The sequence below is a fragment of the Paramormyrops kingsleyae genome, chromosome 24 (genome assembly GCF_048594095.1).
Source record: "Paramormyrops kingsleyae isolate MSU_618 chromosome 24, PKINGS_0.4, whole genome shotgun sequence".
Lineage (NCBI taxonomy): Eukaryota > Metazoa > Chordata > Actinopteri > Osteoglossiformes > Mormyridae > Paramormyrops > Paramormyrops kingsleyae.
Genome location: NC_132820.1, coordinates 18,257,185 through 18,279,922, shown reverse-complemented (window position 1 = coordinate 18,279,922; position 22,738 = coordinate 18,257,185). Strand labels below are relative to the sequence as shown.

The 22,738-nt window shown below is 44.7% G+C and overlaps 1 protein-coding gene and 1 long non-coding RNA gene across 2 annotated transcripts in view; both read left to right on the top strand.

Moving 5' to 3' along the window:
• Window positions 1–22,738, top strand: part of LOC111845458 (NLR family CARD domain-containing protein 3-like) — a 79,435-nt gene that overhangs the window by 23,968 nt on the left and 32,729 nt on the right. The gene's annotated exons all lie outside the window — the stretch shown is intronic.
• LOC140582460 (uncharacterized) lies at window positions 1,323–21,356 on the top strand. Its single transcript, XR_011985431.1, has 2 exons — window positions 1,323–1,663; window positions 14,754–21,356. It is a non-coding gene; the product is annotated as an uncharacterized lncRNA (long non-coding RNA).

Genomic DNA, 22,738 nt, shown 5'->3' with positions numbered 1-22,738 from the left:
ATGAGAATGGTCTTAGTTTGCTATTCTGACTGCAACTTTTCTATTTTTTATTGTTGTTTTATTTATCATTTATGTTTTGCTTATAAGACCAATATGAATAACTTTCTGATTTCACATGTTTGATCATCAGTGATGCACTGAATGTGATTCCAAATTACAAAAAATTGCATTTCTTCTCTTTTTTGGGAATCCTGATTTATTCCATATTGAGTTTATTTATTTTTTTTAATCCACTCAATTTAAGAATACACAGCAAATTTGCCAGTGTTAAATTAACACTGCATGGTGTTTATATAATTCTCACCAAATCAGTGTTACATTTAAGACTTTCAAGACTTCAAGACTTTTTATTGTCATTGTACAGTTGCCTGGACAACGAAATTAGCTGGCAAGACCACAAAGATGCAAGAAAGTGACAGCGTCAGTCCAAGATATAAGAACAATATAAAAACACAATATACACAATGTATGGTACAAGAGACATTGGGGGGGTATATGCAAAGGTATCATAAATATAATAAATAAGGGGGGAAGGGCTTTAGTCAATAAGAATAAGTGAAACTATTGGGTAGGTTGGTAATTGCACATTTGCTAAGATATTGCACAGAGCCATAGTCAATAGCAGCAGTGAGATGACTGTATGGAAGAAATCTACACACACACACACACAGACACACACACACACACACTGTGGGATTCAATAGAATTATTGTCGGAGAGAGTGATCAGCCCCCCCCGGCTGCTGGCCCACAGAGTATGAGACACGCGCTGTTTTACTTGCAAGGGTGCACACCGCAGTGTAGCTACAAGGGTGTGGCACCACGAGAGGGTTTATTTATACTTTAAGGTGATCAGGTTACATTGTGGGTGTGAACAACATTTCAAGTGGGATAGAATGGGATGTGGAAGTGGGAGTGGAAATAGGAACAACAGAATGTACAGCAGAGGTGGGCTCGTCTGCTGCACGTGATAGAAAATTACTGTTAAGCACTTACACAGTTGCCATATAAAACAAGTTATACATTCATAAGAATACACATGAGTGATAATATATACACAATCTCAACCCAACAATTATAAAGAACATACAATGAATAGAGGAAAATGAGAATATAGCTTAAAGCAGGGCATGATGAAAAGGGGGGGGGGGTTCATTCTAAAAAATGCAGTTAACTGAAACAAGAACTGACTGGCTCCGGCAGGACAGGGGGACCTAATCGGAACAGATAGAGGGAGCGACAGAAAACGTCAGCGGCCCCTTTATCTTTTAGCCTTCCAGAAGGACAAGTACTAACCGACTAACTAGAGCAAATGTCAAACATGTGGTTGTCACGTAGACGGAAGGTACCGAGAGAGGGGGGGAGATGCCCAAAGGGCTTTAAAAGGGATACAGCTGATACATATGGCAGAGCTTCCTCCTGTACATGCTGAATGTATGTCAGATGGTCGCTCCCTGATTATAATCAGTCAAGAGAATAAACCAGTGATTTGCAACTTCTCCCCGTGTCAGCGGTGAATCTCTTCTCATCCACGGACCCGGTGGAGATGGCATACTCCAACAATTTGGGGGCTCGTCCGGGATCACCAGGAGATTCGCAAGATTCGGCTAAGTGTTCACGCAGCCTACTTGGACACAGAGAACTGCAGGGCCCAACCAGAAGAGGTAAGCAGAGCCTGTTATATCTAAATCTGCACATTGGATATGCCAAATTGAGCAGTTTGAAGTGTCCAGTGGCCTGTCGGTAAATTACACTTTGGGTTATTTTGGTAACCCAGCGCTGGGTAAAAAAGGGACTAACCCAACGCTGGGTTATTTTGACCCAACAAGTTGGGTTACACGTTTAACCCACACTGTAACAAATTGATGTAAATTTACAGGATTTTTTTTACAGTTTCCTACTGTTTTTTTGAAATACTGCACATTACTGTAAAAGAAACAGCATCACTGTGATTTACAATATGTAACTGTAAATATTGTATTTACAGTTTAATACACCACAGTATACAGTATTTAACTGTAAATCGCAAAGGCTTTTGGTATTTTCTCTACACTGAAAAAAATTAAACATTGGATCAACTTAAAATATTAAAATAACACTCTATGGCAAGGGTGTCAAACTGCAGTCCTGGAGGGTCAGAGCCCTGTGTAGCTTAGTCCCTTCCCTGTTCCACCATAAATGATTCAGCTCAAGAACTGTGTGGTAATTAGCACAAGGAGTTGAATCAGGTGTGTTAAATGAGGGGAAACCCAAAAATGTGCAGGGCTCCGGTCCTCCAGGACTGGAGTTTGACACCTGTGTATTAGATTGACTACTTTAAGTTGAACTGACTTGAAAAAATTAAGTGAGAAAAAATGAAGTAATATTTTAAGTTGATCCAATGTTTCATTTTTTTCAGTGTACTTAGGATATGGAATGCTATGCTGTTTTGTTCATCATCTATTTTTTGTGGAATCCACAATCATCAGGTATTGTAAACATTCTATTTATGCAGCATTCGCCTTTTTCAGATGTAAATTAGATAATCAACACACTTTTGAAAACAAAACCGTTCTGTCGCACTTTATTGCGTTTGGTTAAAAAAAAAAATACAGTAAACAGTACAAAATCACAGTAATAAACTGTATATCAAAATACAGCAATGTACTGTAGTCTATTTCTACAGTACAAATACTGTAATAAAACAGCATTTTACTGGCAAAACTGCTGCCAGTAATTTACTGTAATTTTACATGACAAAATTTTACAGTGCAGCATGCTGGGTTGTGATTTTTAACCCAACTATTAGTTAAAAATGACTACACTGCTGGGTTGAATGTAACCAAAAATGGGTCAGAAATTTAATCTAGAAACTTTGGTGATTAAAATTACTAAAATAAAAACAATTCTACAGCAATACATACTTCAGTAATGGAATTTTATTTATGACAAAACATGTAAAAAATGTGTCCATATGAATTTAAGACATTTTTCCCATCTCCACCTCAGCATTAAGACAATTTCTATTAAAATGTATCAAACTATCACAGAAACACTGTGACTGAAGTCAGTAACAATGCATCAGACTGAAGTCAGACAAATTAACTTTAGAAAAACACAATTTGAAATATGAAAACTTTTCATAACATTTACATCATGCATAAACATTAATATATCCTGAGATATACAGGAATCATCAGTAAGAATCAATTGCAATGTAATTGCAGAGTAGAGGAAAAATAAAAGTATGTAGAAGTAATAATGAAAAAGCATCTAACTGACTGAAGTCAGAAAGATTAACTTTAAAATACAAATTTGTGCATAAACATTGACATATCCTGATATATATAAATCATCAACTGCAATGTAGAAAAAAAAAATATGTAGAAGTAATAATGAAACGGCATCAAACTGACTGAAAAAACAAACAAACAAAAAAAACTTAAGAAAATACAAATTTAAGATTAGGAAAAAATAGGAAAACATTTTATAACTTTCCCATTAACAATTATGTGCAAACATCAATATATCCTGAGATATAAAGTGACTGAAGTCAAATTTACTTCCAAGAAAATACAGTATGTATTTAAAATATGAAAACATTTCAAACGTCCACTGCAGCAAGTAATGTACTTTGCTCAAATGCTGTGCCATTTATTATAGCAAAGGGTTGAAAGCAGTGGTTGTCTCCAAGCATGAGAACATAAGAAAATTCAATGGACTCTTCTGAACGAAGGTACTCAGCCATATTGGTCCCAATCTGAAAAAAGGAAAAATAAATAAAAAAGAAATGGTATAGATTCATTAAGAACTCAAAAATGTGTAAAAGTTAAATATCCTTAGAGCTACCTTCAGAACACCTAAAAAACCTTTAGGAGCATTAAAGACCATAACACACCAAGCTATCAGCATTAGTTAACCACTGACCATGGCCTTAGCACTATGCTTAGAAAATGTCCGTCGAACATGCTTAGTTTCAAGCCTCCTTTAGCCTGAGCTGAGCTCAGACATTCCCGCCTGCATCAAACCATTTACAGGATTAAAGAAATTACATGTTTGTAGTAAATTAACATCGTTTGCTGTCGAATGTACAACTAAGTCAAACGAATTGAACGAAATGTACCTTACAAGCAGAGCGGGAAATTTATGTGGATGTGCTGACAAAATCAAATTAGTTAAGTAAACTCCGCTATATCAAAACCGTATCTAACACAGTAAATCATTAATAATAAACAAAGTAGATTTAACATATACAAAAGTAATATTTAAAAATTTTACGTTATCCTTTCCAAGCTCCCTCCGATGACGATGTCACGCGCGCTTTCCCGTCCACTGAGCAAGAGATCGGCCGTCGCTTAGTCGTTAGGTAATCTCAGTTCAACTGACCGAAAGCCTAAAATTTGCGTGTATATATATTATACAGTAAAGCAAATGTTTTATTTATTATGAACATTGTTAAATACACACTGAATAACTTACGTTTCAGACAGAATTTCACTGGCTTCCCTCTAAAGACGGCGCAAAACTCTGTCAACTCTCGCTGATGTCCCTGGATGTTGACGTGACGTGCGTGCTCTCTTTCACGTCCGCGTTCCCAACCCAGCACTGCTGGGTTATAGATCAAGACCGATTTTCAACCCAAATTGGGTTAAATCAACCCAACTTTGTTACCCAGCAGTCTCAACCCAGCATTTGGGTTGAAAAAACAACCCAGCGTTTTTTAGAGTGTAAGACGGAGGAGAGGTTGCACGCACTGTGTTTATATATTGGGTATGTCTATGTATTGTGTATGCATTGTGTCTAGGGATTGTGTGCAGGCATCGTGTGTGAGGAAGTAGAACGGGTACGGGACCCCCACAGGGAAATAGAACTTTAAGGAGCGGAGGGTACGGGACCCCCGCATTGTCCTTGGTGTGGCAAAGCCACTACTTGCTGACGAGCGGTAGAAAAGCTGGGCTAGAGGCCCGGGGAATTCAGGACCCCCAAATCACTAATTTGGCAAGAGGGAAAAAGGTCCCCCTCTTTAAAACGGGTTGGAGTCCCTGGAGTAAAGTCCCAAAAGTACCGGGTTGGAGTCCCTGGGTTAGAAACCCAAAAGTACCGGGTTGGAATCCCGAGACGAGGAGTCTCAAAACTATTTGTGTGTAGTTGTACTGATTTGTGTGTGAGCAACGTTGTGGGTTCTTCCTGTCCTGGGTGCTTATCACTCGCTCTCTGTTGGTTGAACTTGCCCGTGGCTCTGCTGTCACTGCTTGCGATCTTACAGTTTGTCAGAACCGAAGGGGAGTTCTCAGCAATTGGATGCCCAAAAGCGTGCCAGCCCGGCCGCACCCGCTGACTCAGTACGGGCAGGGCCGACAGGTACCTCGGGCGTTCATTACAACTGCCGAGCAGGACCTCGCCTAGGGTGAGTTCTAAGAACACCCCTAGCTTGGACTCTCGGGAGGGTGGGTGACGCCTAAAGGCTATTTTGCCGGCCCTGGTCGAGTCAGACCGGTAGTGCGGTCGATAAGCTGACTCCCACCTGGGTTGTCTCAGTTGTGCGTACAGAACACCCCCTTCCAAGTTGACATTGCTGGGGATCAGGGGGGTTTCGGCTGGGAGCGGGCCTGTCTGACTGGGATTGAGCTCGTGGGGCATGCCCTGTTCAGGAGGGACACCACAGTAAACTGCTTTGAATATAGTCTTATTGTTTTAGAAGTTGTTGATTTATGTATTGGTGGTGTTTGTTAGTAGGACATTCGACTAGGATAAGGAGGTGTACTAAGTGTAGGTACGCGACTATCCAGCGCTGCGCTGACCTAATCATGACGCCAGATCCGTGTGACGCTAAAAATAGATTTTAGCTGAGCGCTGTTTTTGAACGTGTTAGAAAACTTGCTCTCTTATTAGCTGGGAATGGGAAATCACCTCGGGAATCCCCTTATAACGTAGATGATTCACCCACGATCAGCCTCTTTTTCGAATTTTTTCCAATGGAAATAAGATGAACCATTTTACTAACAGCTTGAAGTTGTGATCCGAAATTTAGCCAAAAAAACGCGCAAAATTTGGGATGAAGGTGGGCACAAATGTTTTTTAGACTTATATAAATCAAATCTATAGGTATTTGTGCATATGTATGCTAATTTTGAAGGCCATACGAAGATTCCGAAGCTATGAAATTGATTGCGGAAAATGTTCTGTCGAACCAGAAATTTTCAAGATGGCGAAGTGGTCAGAACTGACATTGCAGACTGTTATTACACTTTCTGCATACAAAGACCACAAAATAGTATCAAAAATAGTAGACCTGCTTATTATATTTTGATAATCTATTACTAGAATGACATTGTGCTGAGTAGGGGTGTTGAAATTAATCTCATAATCGATGCATTGCGATGCAGACGTGGACGATTCTGCATCGATGCAGTGAGAACATAATCGATTATATCATAATGACATTGCTTGGTGATTTTCTGCCGGCGGCATAAAAATTCTAGTTAAAAAGTAGTCCTGGCTAAATCCGTAATCTGTCTTCTCTTCAAAACGTCCATTGTCGGAAGTATTAAAGTTTTTTTAATTAGGTTAAATCGGCAAAAAAGTAAACCATGTCATCTAACTTTGTTTTACCTGCATCGGGGGCGTGTAGTACCGCTGTCACCCGAAGATCGCTATTCAAATTTCTTTTGGTAAAAATTTCATTTGAATATTCCAAATATTAAGGAAGTTATGGCCATTTTTGTAAAACAATTGTGCGTGGATAAATCGCGCCTAATTGATCAATCTATCAATTAATTAAATTAATTAATTGATAATTAACTAATTAATTATTATTATCTTATTGTGCTTTCAATTAGCTACAAAGTGATACCAACCTTTTAGATGTCTGCCAGTTTTTAAGGGAACTGTGACCTTTTTAAGTGTGCACTTAGTTATTTGACATAGAAAAGTGATCACACTCATTTCTATTGTTTTCCATTAAAACGAAGGGGTCAAAACTGAGCCGACTTTCTAATCTTCAAAATATCATAACTTCCTTAATATTTGGGCTAGAACCAAAATTCAAAGACCATTTTTTTGCTTATTTCATGCTCTTTCCAGTAATGCCAGTTTTCTTACAGCTCCAGGAAGTCTCATTTTTTAGTCACATACCTACTAAGTGTGGGTGGCTGAACCCACATCTGGAGGCAGAAGGGCTGCTAGACAAGGGATCTAAACAGTCAGGACAGATTAAAAATGGACCGTGAGTTTGATTGGGAGCTAGATGACGGGGGATGGGCACCCCCGGAAAATGCAGTGTGGAAGCCACTAGTAAGGCAGATCCAGGTGGTGAAGGAAGCCATAGAAGGGGCAAGTGCTGAAGGAGATAAGGAGAAGGAGGTAGCTGATGCCGGGGAGCGTATGTGTGGGGCGGTTCGAAGCGCCGGGTGTCGAGTAGAGGATAAGCGCTCACTGGGAGAATTACTGTGGAAAAAGGAGAGAGAGCATGCTAGTCAGAGGGACGAAGCAGCACGCCAGAGAGCGAGCGCTAATTTGATGCAGAAGTGGGGAAAATAATTACGTATGCAGTTTTGGGCTAAATCAGGGGAAGCCCACGTATATGTTCAACGGATAAGTTGCAAGTAAAGATGTATAAAGCAGAAATAAGTACAAAGTAGAAGAGATCAAGTTAGCAGGGGTCTGGATAGAGCATTTGTGCATTTCCATAAAACGTCATTGACAGTAGTGGAAGTGCGGGTTGGTAAATTTAGAACTTTGATAAATCTTAAAATAATGTATTTGAATAAAATATTGTGATTAATAGATTTTATGGATTATAGAGACTAAGTTTAAAGATAAAGGGTATTAAAGCACATCTTTGTGAGAAAAATAACAGTTTATAGACAAGAGGTTTTAGTATATGTGTGCCCGTAGATAATTGGGTGCAGTGTTAGGGATTTTAGTTAGGAGAGGAAATAAGTAGAAAATAAATAATAATAATAATAAAAATAATAATAAATAATTTAGAGCCACACATCAAGGTGAAGTAGCTACAGTCAGGGAGAGAATTAAAAAAAAAAAAGAATAGAGCACGGGTTGACTGTGAGGAAAACAGTTCAAGTGACAGTAGAGTGCAGAAAAGCATTAAAATGCAGGCCCCGGTAAAGGCAGCAGAAACACCAGTACAGCGGCTGGGGAGAGAGCACCCCCTGCTTAAAGCGAGGATAGAAAAGATGTCTAAAAAGTGGGGGAATAGAACAAAGGCCCTGGTAACTAAGTGGCCTAAAGGGGGCACATGGGATGTGGCAGTGTGTGAGGAGATGGAGACTCTGATAAAGTATCATAAGGCTAATAAGAACACAGAAAGGCGTAAAAAGAAAAGGAGTGAGGAACTGGAGGTACTGAGGTTATTTAAAGCAAAGGGAGAGGCCTGGAGAAGGGAGCAGAAAGCCATGAGAAAGGCACTAAATGAGAAGAAGGGGGGTGAGAAAGAAGAGATGAGGCAGGAATAAATATGGCCACTGTCATATCAAAGTCAGTGTCCGTTAGTGGAAGCCCCCCCCCCCCCCTTCATACAAGCGTCAGTTTCCAGTAATAGAGGGGAAGGTAGAATTCAGAGGTGAGGTGACACAGAAGGATGAAGGAAGTAGGGAGCAGAACGGAACGGCAAGTTGTTTAGATGGATACAGGGAAGTGAGTGCATTGCTGCGGCAGGCAGTGCAGGAAGTACTGCGACGGAGTGAGAGAAGAACAGAAGGCCAGGCATGTGGGTCTGAGAAACAAGGGAGTGAGATAAAGGTGGGGTACGGGTGGTTCGGAGGGGGCGGTGGGGGTAGCCTCTGACTCGCCTGGTGCATTTGCTGGACAACCCTAACCCTCCATCTAAAGGATGGAGTCAGTTTCAGGAGAAGGAGACAGAAACAGAGAGTAAGGAAGGAGTAGAGGAGGATAATGCAGATCATAGAATAGTGAGAAGCAGGAGAGCTGTGAAGCCCCCCACCAGGTACACTCCGATGCTTCCGCTGAGGGTGAACGGAGCACAGACACAGTAGGTGCCGTGGGCAGGACAGGATCTGGAGGGCCTGATTCTCAGACTCCCAGTCCTGGCAGAAGGGGCCGGAAAATGGATAAAAGCATTTGAGAAGGAAACTATGGGTCGGCTCCTGGCGATTGGGGACATAAAGGCGGTTCTGGCTTGCGTTTTGGGGGTAGACGGAATGGAGAGACTGCTGCAAAGCAGTGGCCTGGCAGCGGCGACAGGGACTCCTGTGAATGATGCATGTCACTTTGACGGTTACCGTGCTAACTGCTGGCATCAGCTGCGACTAATGTTTCCTCCATGGCTGAATGTGGTTGAAATGAAGGTGGAGCCCATCAAGGAGGGGGAGAGCCCAGCTGCCTATCTGCAAGCTCAAGAAAAGCGGTGGCCCACTGAGACAGAGCAGGACCTGCAGAATCCGGCATTTAGGGGTCTGTACTGGAGGGCACTGCAGGACGCGCTCCCTAAGCCAGTGAGAAGCAGGCTAAGGCAGGTTGTGGGGCTCGTTACTATGCCTGAGGAGCAGTACCGTGAGCAGCTGATCCATACTATTGACTTGTACAGAGAGGAGGAGGACTGTGCTAAAGAGCGTGAGAGGGAACTGGCAAAGAAATGGAATCAGATGCAGCTGGAGGAGGTGACCGGAAAAAAGAAAAAAGTCCAGGCACCAGTGGTCTCTCCAAGCCCCGGGGGCAGCCTGTGGACAGCCGACAGTCTCCTGTCGCTGGGGCCCCCCAGGACACTAATTGGCCTCCGGTCCCTAATTGTAACAGAGTGAGTAGATACAATGGATGGGGGTTTCCTCAAAGGGCACCCATTTACCCACAAATTTGATGATCCCAGACTCTGGAGAGACTGGGGAACAGGCTGGTTCAGCTGGTGTGCTGGAGCTGTGATCAGCCAGGACACACCTGTATGTTCCAAAATCTTGTTTAGTGGAAGTTCAGATAGGTTACAAACATGTAAATATGCCCATACTAATATTAGAGCATATCCCAGTGAATTTGTCAGGCAGAGATGCTTTGTGTCAGCTGCAGATAGACATAAAATGTACAGAGGGGGGCGTAGAGGTGCTCAGTGGACAGAACAGCCTTCTGCGACAAAATTTGTTGTTCAATAGGGGACAGCATAGTTCATGGATTGAAGATGTTACTGATAAAGTTGGGGAAATTCTAGAACAGTGGGGCCCGTTTATACAGGAACAATATAGCAATAGGCTGAATTGGACATAGAACAAACATACTTGTTTGTTGCGATGGAGAGATTTCAGTGTGATGGAATGCAGGCTGCTACCGAAGGTGAGTTGGTGAGAGTCAGTTGAGTGCAGAGTATGTAGGAGACTTAAGAGGTTTGTGGCTGTGGAGCATGATAGGAGTGCAGTGTGAAGGGAAATAAAGTGTAGAGGAATGTTGGCAGCAGGCAAAATGTGGAGGTTAGTTTATGATTTGTGTGCAGCGAAATAGTTAGTGGAGGATCAATCAGTGGGAGATCCCAGTCCTCACACCCTGCTAACAGATGTGCCACCCAGTGCAGAGTGGTTCACAGTTGTGGATTTGTAGATGGCATTTTTCAGGGTGTCCCTAACACAACAGTCACAGTGTTTGTTTGCGATCACCTATAGGGGTCAGCAGTTCATCCACGCGAGGATACTGCAAGGATGTGAACACATGCTTAGGGCAGATTTGGATGGATTGAATTTAAGAAGCACAGGCACCAGGGCATCCCATCCCACCCTCGCCCTCACTCTGCCTGCTTGGGGACCTCATTAACATTAATATGGACACGAATAAATCTTGCATGCTTCTCACAGTACTGACCGTTGCCAAGAAAACAATCCTTCTGAACTGGAAGTCAAAGGAGAATTTAAACATAAATCTGTTCAAAAATCTACTCTTGGATTATGTTTCCATGGAGAGGATGTCTACCTGTAAGAAAAATCATTTGATCGATTTTGAAGATAGTTGGACTCCAATAATTAATTTTTTAATGTAATGTCATCAGGGGTGGTGGGGCCTTGCCGTCACCGTCCCGGGTTGGGGGCTGGGTTGTTGGGGTCCTCTGGTGTTTCTCTTGGCTGAGGGCGCGTGGTCAGTGTCTCTGGGTGGGCGCTGGCCTGGCCTGTTGGGGGTGGCGCGGGGGATGGGGGGTTCTGCCCCCGCAGGGTGGGTGTCGCGCTGGGGGGGGACCGGGGGGTGGGGCCTCTGGGTTCCGCCTGGGCCGCTGCACTGGGGTGCGTGGGTTTGGGGGCATGGGTTCTCATCTGCTGTGGCCGATGCTCCGGCTCCTGGGCGGATGGTCGCCCGCATGCTGGGGGGCCTGGTCTGCCCGGGCCCGTTGTCTGGTGGGGGTGCGTCGTTGTCTGCCGTTGGCGATTCCGGCGCGGGGCCCTCGGGCGCTGTGGGGTGGTTCGGGGGGGGCGGTGGGGGTAGCCTCTGCCTCGCCTGGGGTGGCCGGGGGTCACCCTGCCTGGCTGGACCGGCTCCCCGTTTGCCGGAGGGTCTGGGGTTGTCCTGTCCTTGGCTGCTAGCTGGGGTCTCATCGGGCGGGGTGGGGTGGGTCTCTCCCGGTCTGCGCCTGGGGGGGGGGGGGGGGCGGTTCCCTGCTGCCGGGCTGCCTGTGGCGCCCCGCCCCTGAACACCTCGGTTGGCCGTCCCTGCCGGCTGTGCGGGGTCGGGGATGGGGACTAATCGGGGCCAGTCGGGGATCTGACCTCGGTGCCGGGGGGGGCCCACTCCTGGCACGCCCTTATTGCGCCCCTGGGCCCAACACCACATTTCACACAACACTAGGGCCTTCAGGGGCAGTGGGGAGGTGCGCCGAGACACTGCCCCTCAATTTTTACTTGCATGTTAGACACCACATGACACTAGGGCTGAGGAGGTGAGTTGAGGCAGGTGGGGCTCTGCTGTCTGCCAGTGGTGGGGTGCCCATGCCTCAACTGCTCGCCCACTTTTTGCACCTTAGTCATATACACAGTCCATATTACATTAGGGCCTAGGGGGTGCGGGGAGGGGGATGGGGGACCATCTGCCAGTGGTGGGGCCCTCATACCCGAACTGCACCCACTAATTTTAATGCATTGTAGACATAAACACACAACTCTCTCAACCATGTACATGCACACTTCACACCAACATGGGTCGGGGAGGGGATGGGGGCCCTAACTCTCTGTCTCTGGCCCTGCGTGGGTGGGGTGGCCCGCCGGGTGGAAGATCCTTCATGGGGGGGTTCGGGCGGCCCGGGCGGGTGTGGGCGGCCTCCTCTCTTGGGCCGAGGGCCGGGTGGTGCTTGGCTCTGCTGCGCCGTGGTGGGGCCCTGGCGGGCAGTCCGGGAAATCTTGGGACGCTCTGGGTCCTGCTAGGCGGATTGGGGGTTCGGTTTGGGCTGGGTGGGGGGTCTGCCGCTCCCCGGTCACCGCGGGTCCGCTCCCAGGTGGGGGGGGGCTCTTTGTATGGGCCCCCCTTGGATCATCCTGCAGTGTTGGGGGGGAGGCGTGCCAGGTCGCTGCGGTGGGCGGCGGCCCGTCCTGCCAGGGGACGGGCTGGGGGGGCTGGGGCCCCTCCGGTGTGTGGGGGGCCGTCCACCGTGGGGGGGGGGGGGGGTTGGTGGTCCCGGTTGGTGGGGCCCTTCGGCCCTGGACCCGCCTGCCTCGGTGGGGGGGTTGCGGGTGGGGCTGGGGGGCTCGCCGCCCGTCCTCCCTCTGCAGGCTTCCCTGTACTACGGGGGTTGGCGCCCCCTTAGTCCCTCGCGGGCTCCCTCTCGGGTTGGGTGGGTGGTTGTCTCGGGGATGCGTGGCTGTGGGACCTTGTGCCGGGGGGGCGGCGGGGTGACCTCGGTTGCCTGGTTCTCCTGCCTTTGCCTTGGGCCTTGAGGGGGGGGGGGGGGGGGTGGTGCTGTCACTTCCCCTGACGGCATCAAATGCCAGCACATCCAATGACAAATCAGGTCACACCTACACTTGCACATACATACGAGAATGGTTGAGCGATCAATATCATTATTATTACTTTTTAGGGTATGTTATAGATATAGGAATTGAAATATACATATATAAGGGTACGATCACGTGTGTGTATGCTACATACACTCACCTAAACGATTATTAGGAACACCTGTTCAATTTCTCATTAATGCAATTATCTAATCAACTGCAAGATGCTATCCTATCGATATGGGCCAACATTTCTAAAGAATGCTTTCAGCACCTTGTTGAATCAATGCCACGTAGAATTAAGGCAGTTCTGAAGGCGAAAGGGGGTCAAACACCGTATTAGTATGGTGTTCCTAATAATCCTAATAAGGTGAGTGTATATATAATACCGATTTGTCACATTATTAATTATTATTATTATCACTGATGTTGTTATAATTCTTGTTGTTTGATGAGTGTTATGTTTCTTATGCTTGTTTGTATTCTGTATTCCTCTATACTTAATTTTTTCCATCCCACCTACATTATTAGTGTTATTATTTCTGTATACCTTTTTTTTTTCTCTCCCCATGGTGATTGATGCCTGATATTGTTACGCTTGTTGTTTCTGTATCCCCCCTGTTTTTCTTTTTCTTTTCCTTTTTCCACGGTACTGGTGAGTTCGGAGTGGCCACACTCTTTGCTCCTGAATTTAATGTAAAATAAAGTTGTCCTCCGAAGAGGGGGGGTGGTGGTGGGCAATAAATAAATTAAAAAAAAGAAGCCCAGTGATACAGTATGTGGGTGATCTGCTCTGTGTTATATGCACAGGCACTGAAGCCGCCGTTGCTGAAGGTCTTAGCGAAAGGGGGGCTTGAGGTGCCCAAAGCTAAGCTGCAATACTGATAAGAACAGGCTGCATACTTGGGGGGTGAGTTCAGCCACGGGAGGGGGTGAGTTCAGCCACGGGAGGGGGGGCCCTTATGAGGCCTCTGTGTGGAAACAAAGGGGATGCTAAGGACACTCATGGTCTGTTTCACAACCGTGATGGATTTTTGGTTGTGCCTTTGTCGTGTGGTTGACACCTTAATAATGCATGTGCATGGTCTTGACCATTGCGCAAGGGGGGAGTGCTATGAAAAGAAAAAAAAGCAAGGTTTATGAGTTGAAGTTGTACATGGGGTGTCTAACTCAAATATGCAAAGTTATTTTCAAGCAGGAAGAGGGGAAAGTATGATAGCAAGAGAAGAACAGACACAGGAGGTTTGCAGGCAGGGTATGCAGTGGTGGCCAGACAAGGCCAGGACTATGTGACCTTGAAGGCAGAAAGACTGGAAGGAGCCCAGTCAGCCCAGAGAGCCGAGGTGATAGCGGTTATCGAGGCCCTGAAACTAGCAGAAGGAGGGGCTGTGGCAGAGTAAGGAAGGGAAGCCCTTCCCCCAGGCCTTCGCCAGACAATCTTGGCAGAAGCCCACGGGGTGGGTCATGCAGGGGTGAGACAAATGTTAGAGAATCTGACAATGGGTCCCACTTTAAGAACGAGGACCTCCGGACGGTGGAGAAAGCATTGGGATTGAGACATGTGTTCGCAACTGTGTATCATCCGCAGTCCCCGGGAAAAGTGGAGCGAATGAACCTAACAATAAAATAAAAATTGGCAAAAATCTGCGCGCAGACCAAAATTAATTGGGTTGACGCTTTACCACTGACAATGATGTCAGTGAGGTGTTCCATAAACAGGGGGACCGGGTTCACCCCCTTTGAGCTTCAGGCAGGCAGTTCCCAGGACCCCAGAAAGGGTTAACCTGGACCCCCAACGAGAAGGGGGAGCAAAATCCTAGGGCATATTATGATTGTTTGCAAGGTCTCGTTGCAGATTTTTCTAAACAGATCCAGGAGGCGAGACCAGAGAACCAGCCGGCCAAACCACACACGGCGGAGTGGGTCCTCCTGAAAGTCATCAAACGGAAGTGGTCAGAGCCCAGGTGGACTAGCCCCTTCCAGGTTACGGAGAGGACGTCACACGCGGTTCGTCTGAAAGGCAAAGGCGACACGTGGTTTCACTGGAGCCAGTGCGCGGCTGCAGAGGACCCAGGGAGAACCACAGCAGAGATCCAGGAGGCCCTGAGGGAAGGAACCCAGAGCGTCAGTTCGGCTGAACTAGACGCAACTCAGGTCTCAACAGAAGGGGCAGAATAATCCCCTGACCTGAGCAACCAGAGCAGGGTAGTCCACCCCTGCTCCAATGACCAGAAAGAACAAAAGCACCTCATCCACTGCCAGACAACACTAGGACCAGGATGAAGATCAAGATAAAAAGGGAATGTTGGGGGAAACAAGTGTGTTATGTGTAATTCTTAAAGTGTTAATGATTAGTGGTTTGTGAGCCATGCCAGCCATGGACCCCGAAGGGGGGCCGCGCCTGTGGCGGGCTGGGAGTGGAATTTCCCTGAAGCTCAGGGTTTTTGCCCTCCTTCCTAGGCTGGATGGACAGGATTGTGTGTGGAACTCTTCAGAGTCCTAAAGGGGGGAGTGTGCGCTATGTTTGGGGAAGTATGCTGTACTTACATTCCTAATAACACAGCACCAGACAGCTCAGTGACCAGGGCACTCGAGGGTCTCCGGACCCTCTCCAAAACGATGCATACACACTCTGGAATCAATAACATCTGGGATGCTTGGCTGACCTCGGTCTTCGGACAGTGGAAAGGCTTAATGGGTTCGCTTTTATTATCCATTGCTACTTTTGCTGCAATTTTAGTTACTTGCGGGTGTTGTTGTTTTCCCTGCCTACGCACACTGTCAGTTCGTCTCATCACTACCGTGATAGAGAAGCAGGATGACTTCAAGACTTCACGACTTTTTATTGTCATTGTACAGTTGCCTGGACAGCGAAATTAGCTGGCAAGACCACAAAGATGCAAGAAAGTGTAAGTACAAGATATAAGAATAATAAACACAGTATATACAATGTATAGGTACAAGAGACATTGGGGGGTATATGCAAGGGCGTCATAAATATAATAAATAAGGGGGAAGGGCTTTTGTCATAGATAAGTGACACTATTGGGTAGGTTGGTAATTGCACATTTGCCAAGATATTGCACAGAGCCATAGTCAGTAGCAGCACCTTCTCTGCTGTTCTAGTGACCCCCTGGAGTCTCTTCAAAGCGGGCAAAGAAGTGGTTTAGTTCCTCTGCTAATGAGATGTCCATGTTTTTCGTTTTTGTCCCGTTGCCTTTGTAGTTGTGTGATGTGTTTCAGGCCCTCCCATACTTTTCTGGGGTTGTTGTCTGAGAGGTGATCCGATAGCTTATTTGAATAGTCCTGTTTTGCTTCTCTGATGCCTTTTTTGAGGTTTGCGCTTGCTCTGCTGTACATATCCTGGTTCCCAGATTTGTATGCAGAGTTACGTGCTTTTAACAGTGCCTGAACCTTAGCCATCATCCAGGGTTTACAGTTGGGGTAGACCCGGACCCGCGTTTCCACGGTGACAGTGTCCATCCAACGCATGGTGTAACATTGCAGCTGTGTGAGTCTCTAGGTCGTCATGTTCGAAGATACTCCACTCTGTGAGGGCAAAACAGTCCTGCAGCTGAGCCAGAGCTTCATCAGACAAGGTGTTAATGGTTCTGGTGATGGGCTTTGTCCTTTTCCTAAGTGGTGTGTATGCTTGGTCAGCAAGCAGGGAAAGGTGATCAGACATACCCAGGTGGGGAGGGGAACAGATCTGTAGGCTTGCTTGATATTTGTGTAAACATAGCACCTAAGTGGAGAGCCTGAAGCCGCCGCGTCTGTGCGTGCCGCCATCTTGGATACATCTCTTTACAAGACTTTATAGAGTGCAATGAGTGTTGTTGTATAATGTTACATTTTATTAGCTCTTATAGTGTTCAGCTGACACTATAGAGTGTTTGATCACTGTAACTCCACCTCTTCCCAGATTCCAAGCCCATATAGGTGGCACACAGGTGCATAATGGGTGGCCCCTATCTGCCTCATTTTAATGTGCATACAAGAACTCATATGAGGATCATTAGAGCCACCCTGATTTACCAACCATCATGAGAAAGACTCTGACCAAGAAGGACCTCTCAGCCTTTTTGTTTTCTTCATATCGTATGTTGAATTTTTTTTCGCTCAGTGTTGATTTCTTATTTTTTTTTTTAAGATCGTAGACCTGTGGGCTAATAAGTTAAAGGAAGCCTTGTTTTTCATGTTTTTTTTTTTTTTATATGTGATTTTAAAGTTAGAACGATGCTGTAATTGTATATTTTCTAATAGTGGTTGTGGCGTGTGGTATTTGTCGATGCAAGCTGAGTTTGGTTACCCGTTCTGATCTTGGTTGATGGGTTTTGTATATGGAAATGTGTTATGAGAGTTGTGACACCTTTGCTATGCAGCTCCTGGTATCGCCCACTTCCCTGTAAACCAATGATGTTGGATGTTTATTTGCATACCATGATATTGTACAGCCTATTAAGATATTTGTTTTTTTTTTTTATCCAGCAAGATAGTGCTGAATAAGGCAAGTATAAGAAACCTTAGTAAACTCTAAGTATCTAAGTATACAAGTATCTAAGTATACAGTTACTGAAATGGATTATTGCAGGGGTTTGTTTTTGTAGGCTTGATTAGTGATTGATTGATGCTTTTTGTGGAGGCTCCTTAGAGCTGGAGAGAGATGCCATGATAAGGCAAATGTTAAGTGATGACAAATCTGAGCTAATATATTTTCCAGGAAAAATACCAGCATTGCATTTGCCACACAGACCAGAACCAATGTAAATTATTTTGGGATCATACACCTACTATAGCCACTGTACCATTCAGACCATCTGGCATATATCAAACATAGCGTAGTAAGAAGACTTGAAACATCTTTTCCTGCTTTTGCATAATCTTCATTGAAATCAAGAACACATCTACCCTCTGCTGGTCTGGAGGAATATTATTGCAGTACACATGCTCCAACCGCATCCATGCTCATTCACAGCCAAATGTAGTATGAACACCACAGATATGAAAGACTAGATGCCTCATTGGGCGATTTGGAGTATGTCATCAGGGCCACCATTTTGGAGTGGTAATTGTGAAGTATAAGACTCATAGAGAGAGAGAGAGAGACAGACAGAGAGAGAGAGAGTTAGTGAACTGAATATTTTCAAGACAAATGCCCCTATATTGTGCAGCATCTGGCTGCAACAACATGAATAATGTTACAACTAGAAAACAGGGAATCACATTTCACAGATAAATAACCTGTGGTACGGTCAAATAAGATGTGTATTTTCTCATGTTCCCACGATGTCCATCAGTCAAATGCATAACATGTTTACCAGCCTATGACACTGACAGGATACTAGCATCACTCATCATTTTTGCATTAATGCAAGAAGTACTGTGGTAGAAAAATTATAAATCAACCTCTTTGATAACACAGAGAGTCACTTAGAATAAAAGTCTGGACCTCTCAGATTGGTGATTAAAGAAAATCTCTTTTATTCCAGCAATTTCAGCAAAGCGCTCCCATCACACTCTGGCACTTGGTACCAAGTCACCCCCAGCACACAGAGCAACCAGTTGATAAACCATAACTCCCAATTCCCAATAAGGACTTCTAAGTCCTGATTGGTCACAAAACACCAACAAACCAAGCTCAAACGTATAACAAACACAATTCTCCTGCTCCATTGGTTCACCATGGTAGCAAGGTAAAGTCCACCCGTTTTGCTCAATTTAGTCTTGGCTTCTAGACTCTACTCAAGAGATGTATATAAATATTGATGACACTGAATCACTATTAATGTTTGGGTGTTCCATTGATGAACGATTAACATATTGACGTATTTTCATTGAATCACTGCAAATACATGGTTAACATATGATTAGTATGATTAACATGGTTATTTATATATTTTCAATTGTGTAACATTTTATATATTGTCTACTGCAACTATTTTAAGCTATAACTCTTTGTGCACCAGTTAGGGCGGGTTCGAGTCTCTTCCTGCAGGTGGTTTCTCCCCCCCTTTGCTCCACTGTCTGTCTGCCTCTCCAAGGTCTGATCTCTCTTCAGGGTCTGCGGAGCCACCTGCAGGCAGCTATCACAAAGCGAGGTCACACAGTATTCAAAACAATCTCTTCTTGCCTGAGGCCTAAGACATAACAGACCCAATATGCCTCCCCTCCCGGGCCTACCCATGTCCAATTTTACTTCCACAGTACATTAATAAATCAATTTGCATGATTATTGTCATAATACATAATTATTTTTCACAGTGAAATGAAAGTACTGTGGCTATGAATGCTGAATATTGTCATCTACACCAATGTGACATCAGACTTGAAATGTCAGAATGATCAGTCCTAATATGACTGCACAATAATATTCATTTTAATGTAGGTTTTCTTGCGGTAAGGAGATCAGGAGAAAGTGGCAGGTTACTTTGAAGCCATGGACCATTCAGTACTGTGCAGCAGCATCTATATGAGTAACTGGAATTGAAAGAATCCATATAGGTACAGAAGAAGCCTGTTATTTATGTGTTTCATTAATTAATTCAATTAATTTTTACCTAATGTTCTCTGCTGATGCTAATATTCATTACTGATATTGTCATCTGTTTGTTTTTGTTGAGAACAGTGTCAACAGCACTACATACACTCACCTAAAGGATTATTAGGAACACCTGTTCAATTTCTCATTAATGCAATTATCTAATCAACTAATCACATGGCAGTTGCTTCAATGCATTTAGGGGTGTGGTCCTGGTCAAGACAATCTCCTGAACTCCAAACTGAATGTCAGAATGGGAAAGAAAGGTGATTTAAGCAATTTTGAGCGTGGCGTGGTTGTTGGTGCCAGACGGGCCGGTCTGAGTATTTCACAATCTGCTCAGTTACTGGGATTTTCACGCACAACCATTTCTAGGGTTTACAAAGAATGGTGTGCAAAGGGAAAAACATCCAGTATGCGGCAGTCCTGTGGGCGAAAATGCCTTGTTGATGCTAGAGGTCAGAGGAGAATGGGCCGACTGATTCAAGCTGATAGAACTTTGACTGAAATAACCACTCGTTACAACCAAGGTATGCAGCAAAGCATTTGTGAAGCCACAACACACACAACCTTGAGGCGGATGGGCTACAACAGCAGAAGACCCCACCGGGTACCACTCATCTACACTACAAATAGGAAAAAGAGGCTACAATTTGCACGAGCTCACCAAAATTGGACAGTTGAAGACTGGAAAAATGTTGCCTGGTCTGATGAGTCTCGATTTCTGTTGAGACATTCAAATGGTAGAGTCAGAATTTGGCCTAAACAGAATGAGAACATGGATCCATCATGCCTTGTTACCACTGTGCAGGCTGGTGGTGGTGGTGTAATGGTGTGGGGGATGTTTTCTTGGCACACTTTAGGCCCCTTAGTGCCAATTGGGCATTGTTTAAATACCACGGCCTACCTGAGCATTGTTTCTGACCATGTCCATCCCTTTATGACCACCATGTACCCATCTTCTGATGGTTACTTCCAGCAGGATAATGCACCATGTCACAAAGCTCGAATCATTTCAAATTGGTTTCTTGAACATGACAATGAGTTCACTGTACTAAAATGCCCCCCACAGTCACCAGATCTCAACCCAATAGAGCATCTTTGGGATGTGGTGGAACGGGAGCTTCGTGCCCTGGATGTGCATCCCACAAATCTCCATCAACTGCAAGATACTATCCTATCAATATGGGCCAACATTTCTAAAGAATGCTTTCAGCACCTTATTGAATCAATGCCACGTAGAATTAAGGCAGTTCTGAAGGCGAAAGGGGGTCAAACACCGTATTAGTGTGGTGTTCCTAATAATCCTTTAGGTGAGTGTACATGGGGGGTAGGAAGTAATAGTGGGCAGTAGGGATGGCTCGATACCACAATTTTGACTTTGGTACGATACTAGGATCTAATACCTTGGTATCGATACTAAATCGATACCATAGGTAAAAAAAAAAGGAAACAGGCAAATATAGGTGAATTGAAAACAGTTTTATTAAACACAGTGCTTGAAACTCTATGAACAACTGTGCAAAGAAATTGCTACAAAAAAATAATAAAAACTACAATTTTGATTTTAGAAGAAACAAAACTGAAGAGATATAATTAAAATAAAGTAATCTCTTAATATATTTTCAGTCTTTATCACAAAGAAAATGTAACCTTTATTGGGGTAAAGATATTCTTATTTGAGTATGAAGGGTAATTTATGGTAGGCAGTAATTATTTATTTAATTATTATTGGACTGCAGTAATATTATTTTATAATGACACATTTGTTATATCTAGTAATTATTTTATTCATACACTACTTTACCATATTGTATTATTTTGGTTCCTATGTGCTAGTGTTCTGGGGGTGCCGTTTGGAAGGCGACACAAGAGGGGGGGAGCTGAAAATAAAGCTGAGTCAAGGCCGTCCTGCAGTTGTGGTTATTCTGCAAGGACGACTACAAAAACATTATTAATACTCTTTACTTCATTGTAACCCGTTTTTTTTGTATCCACAGCCTCTGAGACTGGTGAGAGTCGAAATAATAGGGTTACAGATTGGTGGCAGCGGTGGTTTTTGTTAGTCTTCGTGCTTCGCTAATTAGCCACGGCAGTCGACTAGTTACATCGGTGGAGTTCACCGGGACGTGTGTGCAGCGCTATTTGTGGATATTTTTTTGTGCGGTCCCGGGCTTCGTCTGGTGGTTGTAGTTGGACGGTTTTGCATTATGATGGAGCAGCTGCGGCCGCCGACGTAGGATGCGGACGTTGAGGACAACGACTCCCTCGTTGATGGCGCCGCCGCCCGTGCCGTCGGGGCTCATGTTCAACAGGACAGTTCAAAGGTTGTAGTTCACTAACGAGTGGATTTGCCACCATGTTTTCACGGCAATGGTAAGAACGAAGAAAGTTTTGCGCTATGGAAAACCAGATTAGACCTCGCAGTAAAAGCCTGTGCAGATAGGCAGCAACTAGATATCGCTACAATACTTCCCACTCGCCTCGGTGGAGATGCGTTAGCTTACTGGCTGTCTTTACCACCGGAAGTGAAAAATGACTATGACCAATGTACAGCTAAACTGAATGATGTTTTTGGCAAGAAAGAATTTTTGCTTCATTTCCAAACTTTTGTTAATGCAAGGCAACGTCTGCCTAAAGAACCTCTTGAAGTTTATGCTGCTGAAATGACAAGGTTAGTTCTGGAAGCTTTTCCCAATTATGGCGAGTCAGCTATTGCTATGGAACGCTTTAGAAGGTTTGTGGCCGGACTGGACCCAATTCTTCAGTCAAAATGTCATGAGCACGGTGCAGCAACACTGGAAGATGCTCTAGCAGTTGCATGTAAGTGGGAACGTGCACAAGAGGCTTTAAAACTTTTTCCTCCTCCTTTTCCACCAGGAGCCCCACCCTATTCATCTCCACCCCTACATACACATGAACCACTGTCTGCGATGGTCTCCACCTAACGTGAAAAGAGCCATACGGAGAGATCTGATGAACTTATTGATGCAATTAAACAACTTTCCAAAGATGTGCAGGCTCTTAAACTACAGGTTGCTCATCGAGAGCATGATAAGAACTACACCAGTCCACGTCATGCATCCAGACGTGAATATGAACAATCCACCTATTTCAGAGGTGAAAGAGACAGAGAGGGATACCGCCGCACTCCATCAGTGTCTCCTGTTCGAGATGCTCGCCCCTCTACGCCCACCTATTATTGATCCAGCAGGCCACAGAGTGAGTACAGCTACGCCAGGCGTTCGCCAGACCACCGTGATCGCCGATATTCACCGACCCCTACATCT